Raw genomic sequence first — 7,216 nt, 5'->3', positions numbered from 1 at the left:
AAAAAAAAAACTTTTTCAGTTTTCATTTTTTCCACATACTTTTGAGAATTCTGAATAACCCGTCTCTTAAATAGTTGGAATCAACGTTCAGCCGGCTAAAAAATTCGATTTTGGCGAAAGTCGACTTTCCCCCTAAAAAGTACCTAATTCGGTCGCTTGAACCTCATTCCGAAACAAGAAGTAAAAAAATGGTTATGATTTGGAAAGAAATGAACGAGTCCTTGGCACATGTTTGACTTTGTTGTGAAAATTTTTGAATTATTGTTTAGGTCTGAACAGTAACGGTTTAGGTCTGATGAGTTGATGGTGACGAGAAATTCGATGGATTTCTTCATTTTTAGGTTAGGATATGAAAGTTCACATGGAGCTGATAAAAAAAGAGGACAATAATTTCTACTGAAATGTGAATCTCAAATTAGTGATTTATAACCTAATTCCGAAAATATGAAGTAAGAAAATGGTTACGATTTGGAGAGGAATGAATGGATACTTGGCGCATGTTTGACTTTTCCTCTGGAATTTTGGAGAATTCAGATGAGAATGGGATCGGGATTTTTATGTTTAAAGATAAGTTTTGGATGATATTCACGTTAGAATGATCAGGAATTATTGAGAAGATACTTGAGGTATGTTTCAATTTCTCTAGAGATAACTAAGCGGATACTTGGCGCGGGATTGACCTTGTCTAAAATTCCCGAGAGTTTATGGTACGATGAAGTTAATTAAGAATGTCGTCAAACAACGCCGGTAAAAAAAATATCGAAAATCATTGAATAGGACTATTAAAACCAAGCAAGTTCCGGATTAATTCAGAATGACCATCAGTCGCGTAAATGCCCCAAACAATGTTGCAATGTATTTCTAACCTAAAAAGTCCAAACTTTTTTTTTCCCCACCGGCTGCGGTTTTACCCCATCCTTAATTGGAATAGATTGTATCGTTCAACAAGGGGGTAGGACGATTCTAGTGGCAAAAATGGGTAGACAATGGATTCGGTAAATATTTCGAATTCCCCGGATAAAGTGGTAAACTGTTTGTGATTGGCTAAGTGCTGCTCTGGGTCAATGAAAATGGACTGCTTAGGGTGGAATTTAGGAGGTTAGGGTCACCGAGGCATCAGGTCGACTGGCGAACGGGCGGTGAAGGGGGTGGGGGGTGAGGGTGTAGCTACAAGAGATATTGATCTCCTGCCGGAGTTTGAAGTTCAACCGTTAGGATCTGATCAATCACCGATTTTCATGAATTTTTTATTTCATTTTTTTTCCCACCACTCCCCCGAAACGGAGACGACACGTGGTAAATTTCAACTCCGAACGCCTTCTCTGGGGTGCCTCATCTGGGTAACAGTATCGATCTATTTTTTTGCTTACTTCTACCTCCTTTTGCCCAGGATGGGGGCTAAACTACGATGGTTGATTTTCTCACAATTTTTCTTTGTTGAGACAAAGCGCAACAACTTTGCGGCAGACAGTTTTAAACTGCTTGGGATCCTGAGAGATGTACTTGTGTGCGGGACAATTCATTTTTCTCCGATTGCATTAATGGCACTTTTTATTTGTTTGTTGGGGGAGTAACAAAGGGGAAATTGAACGCCGCGATAAAAATTTTTTTTGCATTAGTAATTGCGAAGTGAATCAATAGGAGGATTTATTGGGGAGGAATGGGAGAAACGGGAGACAAATTATTTCATAAATAGGCATGTTTTATACTTTTTTTTCTCTTGATGAAGGAATCATTGGAATATATTTTCGTTCATCAGGGTTGACCTTGCCTCTATGATTACTGAAAATAAAATTTTCAATGACAACATTGTTTGAAAATCCGCACGGAGAGAAATATTCAATAAAAATTACGTATCTTTTCTGTAATTCCGGAGCGAAATGTGGTTGTAGGAAATTTTAGAGAATTGTCACAGAATTTTTCCGGAACGTTCGTAAATTTTTATTATCTGAATCTCCTGTGAAAAATTACGATACCGTCACTTAAATTTTCTGAGTCGATTCCGTAATCGGTGAGTGAATTGTGAATTCTGTAATTTTTACTGGACATTTCTCTCCCTGTCACTTGAGGAATATTTCTGACAAGTTCAATGCTAATTTCAGCTGCAAAATTTATAATATTGCTCATTAATTTCCTCAATTACGAGAATTCCAGAGGTAAAGTGCAAAATGCGTCAAGTACCAGTTCAAACGTTCGGAGGAGAATGAATGGGTACTTGGCGCATGTTTGACCTTGCCTCTGAAATTTTGCATGTCTAAAGATGGCTTTCATGTGATTTATGAAGGAATCATTGGAATACATTGACTTTTATCACTTCGTTGATTTTATAAACATCTTCAAAAATTTCTTGAGGAGTGTAAATTACGTCACAACTCCCTACACTTCGGAGTTGACATACTACGAGGCGCCACTTCCGCTCCAGTGATGAGAATGAAGTGAGGTTAATCATCAGGGATGATCAATCACTCTTTTGTTCATTTATTTATGACTACCTTTGAACAATGTTTTAGAACAGAATTATGAGAAGTATTCAGCCATCTCAAAAAAGATGACTCCCCCGCACGGATACACTCCCCCGCACGGATATCCTCAAGTGAAATACCTGTTTTGCCACCCAGCAAAGAAAATAATGTTCATTTAAAAAAAAACCCTATTGTTACCTATTTCACAGGGATAACCCGAGGGATTAGAGTACACCTCTTATCCTCTGAATGGGGGTAAGCTCAAAATACCCGGCAAAAAAGCGGCAATGGTTCTCATTAAATGGAAGAAAGAATCGGTGGAGGACAGGAAATTGTCTCCAGCGACAAAAAATAAAAAGACAAAAAAGACAGACAAAACGTCTTCTTGGTGAAGTAAAATAAAGCGTCAGATTAATTTTTATTTCTGGAATGGTTAAGACGACTTTCCGGTTCAACTACTTGGGCGATAAGGGTTTGAGAAAGTGGAATAAAACAATCCTTAAGTTCAAGCCCTCTCCCTCCCTCTCCCCCCGGGTCTTTGCTGTAGCTTCGTCGAGGAGGATCCAATCAACGCTCAAGAGGATAGTTCTACGGTCCTCCAAATAAAACTTCAGTGATGAGTATTTCACTCTAATATTTTCACGTCAGGCAGTATAAATATCGAGATAATTAAATGGTTGAATTTTGTAGGCGATCCATGATATTTATTCCATGATATTTCTAAGAGAATTAGAATTTTAGAGAGAAAAAATTTCCGCTTCACCCAGCCGAGAATCGAACCCGGGTCTCCCAGATACGGGCCGGGCACTCTTACCGACAAAGCTACCGGGAACCACAGAAATTCACTCTCAAATTCACCTCATACACCGCCTAACCTCCTTTAGGCATTAAAGAATTCTAAGAGAATTAGAATTTTAGAGAGAAAAAATTTTCGCTTCACCCAGCCGGGAATCGATCCCGGGTCTCCCAGACCCATACGATTTCATTCGCGGTTTTCATTGATTTTCTCATTGAATTGTCGATTTTTAATGACAAAATTTTATGAAATTTCCACGAAACTGAAAAATTTATAAGATTGCTCACAAATTTCCGTAATTTCGAGAATTCCAGAGGCAAACTGAAAAGTGCGCCAAGTATTCGTTCAAACGTTTGGGATCATGTCTTGGAAGAGAATGAACGGGTACTTGGCGCATGATTAACCCTGCCTCTGGAATTTTTTACGTTTAAAGATGAGTTGTATGTCGGAATTATTGAAGTACTTGAGGCTTGTCTCAATTTTTCTAGCAAAAGTTTGAAATTGAACCGTCATAAGGTCCAAGGTTGCCTTTTGGAGAGACAAATAAACGGATACTTCGCGCGGGCTCGACCTCGCCTCCATACTTTCTGAAAATCAAATTTTCGATGACGAATTTTTTTGGAATTCCCGCAGAACTGTTACTTGATAAAAATTTCCGACAAGTTCAGTGGAAATATAAGTCAAAAATTTTCAACATTTCTCACCGATACCCTTTAATTACATATTTTTCAACCGTCACTGTCTCCCTCTCATCCCGATTAATGTCATCATTGTTATCATTATGAAAACGTCGCTCGCATTCCGCATTGCGGTCTCGAAGGACCTACGTGACCTACGACCTCTATGTATCCAGTCTCCGTGCCACCTCCACCCACCCCCCCNTTCCCCTTCCCAGCCGTTTCTCCATCGCAGTGAATGGACCAACTCGAGTTACTACTCCCTCAAGAGTGCACTCACTAATTTTGATAATTAGCAAAATTATTCCCCCCGAGTATCCGCGCTGGCATTAAATGAGACCAAAAAACGAAAATTAAATTGTTGAAAAAATATCAAGAGGAGAAAAAAAGAGCGTGAAATATCCTTCCTCGTGTTAATGGGGATGGGCAGAGGGAGGTGAATCACAATTTAGTTTTGCTCCGATTGCCAGAGACAAACTCACACGTTGTGGATGGAAAATTCAACCGTGCACACATCGGAATTAGCGCGAGCACCATCCCACGGTTATTGATTTGAAATAAAACGAAAAAATGGGAATGCTCCATTTTTTTTTTCAAGGGGTGGGAATTTTAGTCATCACTTCTGTTTTTAGAGCGGATATGGGAGAATTTCATCGTGCGAAGTCGTTAGTAATTACTAGTAACTTGATTTTACAAATTATTATCAATGGAAAATTTTATGTTTGTTGAAACAATCGGTAATTGCACAATTTTGATAACTTCGTATAATTTTTTTGAAAATCGTTTACTTAGTTTTCCCAAGGGATTTAGGGATGAAAAACATTAAAAAAATGAGAAATTATTTTTTTAAACAACAGATGAATGAAAAAACTGTCAGCATGGTTTGACATGAATTATCGAGTAAAAAAATGTTTCAAAAATTATTATTGACATTTTACGATGATTTGATAATTTAAATTTTGCAGGTCTAAATTTGAATTTCGATATTGAACCGTTAAAAAACATCTTAAAAATCGTAAAAAAATTATAAACCCTAATAACCAATTAATTTTCCACCATAAAAATCATTTGCTCGGAATCGTAACAACTTTATTCAAATTCAACATTTTGCCAGAGATCAATTTCATGCCTAGAAAAAACAAGGTTTCCCAAAGTTTAAACAATTTCAATTATTCATTTATAAACAACGAATGTTTAAAAAAATAATAATTCTGTGCAAAATGCAATTTTAATGACACTCAATTCATGATTTTTTTCAAATTTTTCTCACGCAATTTAATTGACAAATTTGAATTGTCAATTCGGAACTGTAAAAGATATTTGGGTATCCTTGACCAACAAGAGTATTATAATTGCGGTGAGCCACCTCGAAACACCTCAATCAAAATAGAATAGAAAAAATATTCTGCACTGCAACCAAGTATGCAAAGTATACTTACTCAGCCCTCCTTGTACACACGAGAAACAGCTCTCTCACGAGAGAGTAGGCCATCAAAGGACGGATGAGGTTCACTTTGTAAACTTGTTGAAACCAAGTATACGTAACACTGGCTGCCACCCACCCTGGAGGGAATGCATCCACCCTCACACCTCCTCCCCCCGCCCCGCACTGAGAACTCGCCTTGTCGCTCAAAATCCGTTGACGCGAAAGTCCTGTGTGTTTAGGTTCCTCCGTAAGCACACATCTCGAGACTTCAATTTTCCCACCTTCCACAACTCCTTAGAAAATCATTCTTCTTCATCTCCCCCACACCCCTTATTTTCTCTCATCCCTCGGGAAAAAAGTTATCCCGTTGTAAAAGGTATTCGAAAGTTAATTTACAGGGGCTTCAAATGATGGAGGTGAGGGTATTATTTCTTCAACAATGAATGAAAAATAAAACGACGACGATGTTAATGGAAAAATTGTAAATGGGTTAATGAATATTTCATGAGAATGGGCAAAGAATGGAAATTATTATGGTAACTAGGGTTTTTTTTTCATTTATCTTGGTTGTTCGCAGAGGAGAATTTCATTTTCATTAAAATGAAAATGAAGTTTTTGCTCTTTACTTTATGGAAAAAAAACGGTAGAATTCAATTGAAAAAATTTGAATATTCAGTCATTGACTGTCGGCAATGTAGGTGTGGGGTGAACATTGTCCGGTGGTCGGCAAGGTTGAAAATTTTGGTGCTATTATCATGAATCGGTAGAGTTGAAATTTTTTATTGGTATTTATACTGATCGATGAAGATTTAGAAGTCCGTGAAAATTCATCAATGAGGATTTTAATGAAAAATTTGAATATTGAAATTTTTTAAAATCTTATATAAAATTAAAATACTTGCTTACTGACGAGTCGGTAATAGAGATCCACGCTTACCAAAAATTCATTTATCGACGGGCAGGCGATGAAACGCCGTGACAGTTGGTAAAAAAAATTCCCGGTCATTTGTCGGCAATCGGTAATATAGAAAATTCTAGTGCTGTTACCGACAGTCGGTAGAGTAAAAAAATTTAAATGGAAATTAGAATTTTTAAAAATTCTTGAAGATGTCGATAGGTCCGTAGGTAGACTAATCGATAGATATTTGAATGTTCATGAAAACTGATCGTTGACAATTACTGACCCTAATCGTTGACGTTTCTCAACCAATAATGATCCCAGAAAAACTATTGAAATTAGGGTCGGAATAATTTCTCACAAAGATAAAACCTTTTTCTCTAATTAATCCTAATGCCCATATCACGACAAATATCTCAATTAGTCCCCGACTTTCACCAATTCTCCAATTGACCCACAGTCCAATCCTAAACCTCATTACCAACTCCCGTCTAAAAAAAAACAATTCCACCGCAGTATCGATCATCCATTTCAAGGCGCTGATTAGCAACTGCGATTAGTAAGAACAAATTTTTTCACCTGTCCCCTCTCCCCCTCTCACTGCAATTTAACTCAACCATACAAACTTGTTTGAATTATTGTATGAAGAATCGAGGGGTCCGTCAACTCCACCGAATACCCAGGTTAGGAATTCGATCAAAAATACTTTAGGTGGCGCCCCCTTATTTTTATATAAACTTTTTATATTTTATATAATTCCAATCCTCTTTACCTTCTTCTCTTTCCATTCTCATCCACCTTTGGCATTTAATAAATGCAACATTACTCCCGTCTTCTAACTTCTTTTATCCCTTTCCTTTCCCTCTTACTGTCGCCAATAATTTTTCGGCCAGCGGATGGAGAGAATAGGTTGAGAGAGAGAGAGAAAGAGAGAGAGAGAGAGAGAGAGAGAGAGAG

The 7,216-nt window shown here is 37.5% G+C and overlaps 1 protein-coding gene across 1 annotated transcript in view; it reads right to left on the bottom strand.

Annotated features, from left to right (window-relative positions):
- The window catches only part of LOC107040318 (ly6/PLAUR domain-containing protein 6B), a 53,638-nt gene extending 48,187 nt beyond the window's left edge, over positions 1–5,451 (bottom strand). Inside the window, exon 1 of the mRNA XM_015260356.1 lies at positions 5,375–5,451. The gene's annotated coding sequence lies outside the window, so the exon portion shown is untranslated. The remainder of the gene's footprint in view (positions 1–5,374) is intronic.
- Positions 5,452–7,216: the final 1,765 nt, after the last annotated feature.

This window comes from Diachasma alloeum, unplaced genomic scaffold, assembly GCF_001412515.2.
Source record: "Diachasma alloeum isolate Michigan unplaced genomic scaffold, Dall2.0 Dall_scaffold_00327, whole genome shotgun sequence".
Classification (NCBI taxonomy): domain Eukaryota; kingdom Metazoa; phylum Arthropoda; class Insecta; order Hymenoptera; family Braconidae; genus Diachasma; species Diachasma alloeum.
Note: the sequence above shows the minus strand (reverse complement) of the source record. Positions and strands in the feature narration are given on the sequence as shown.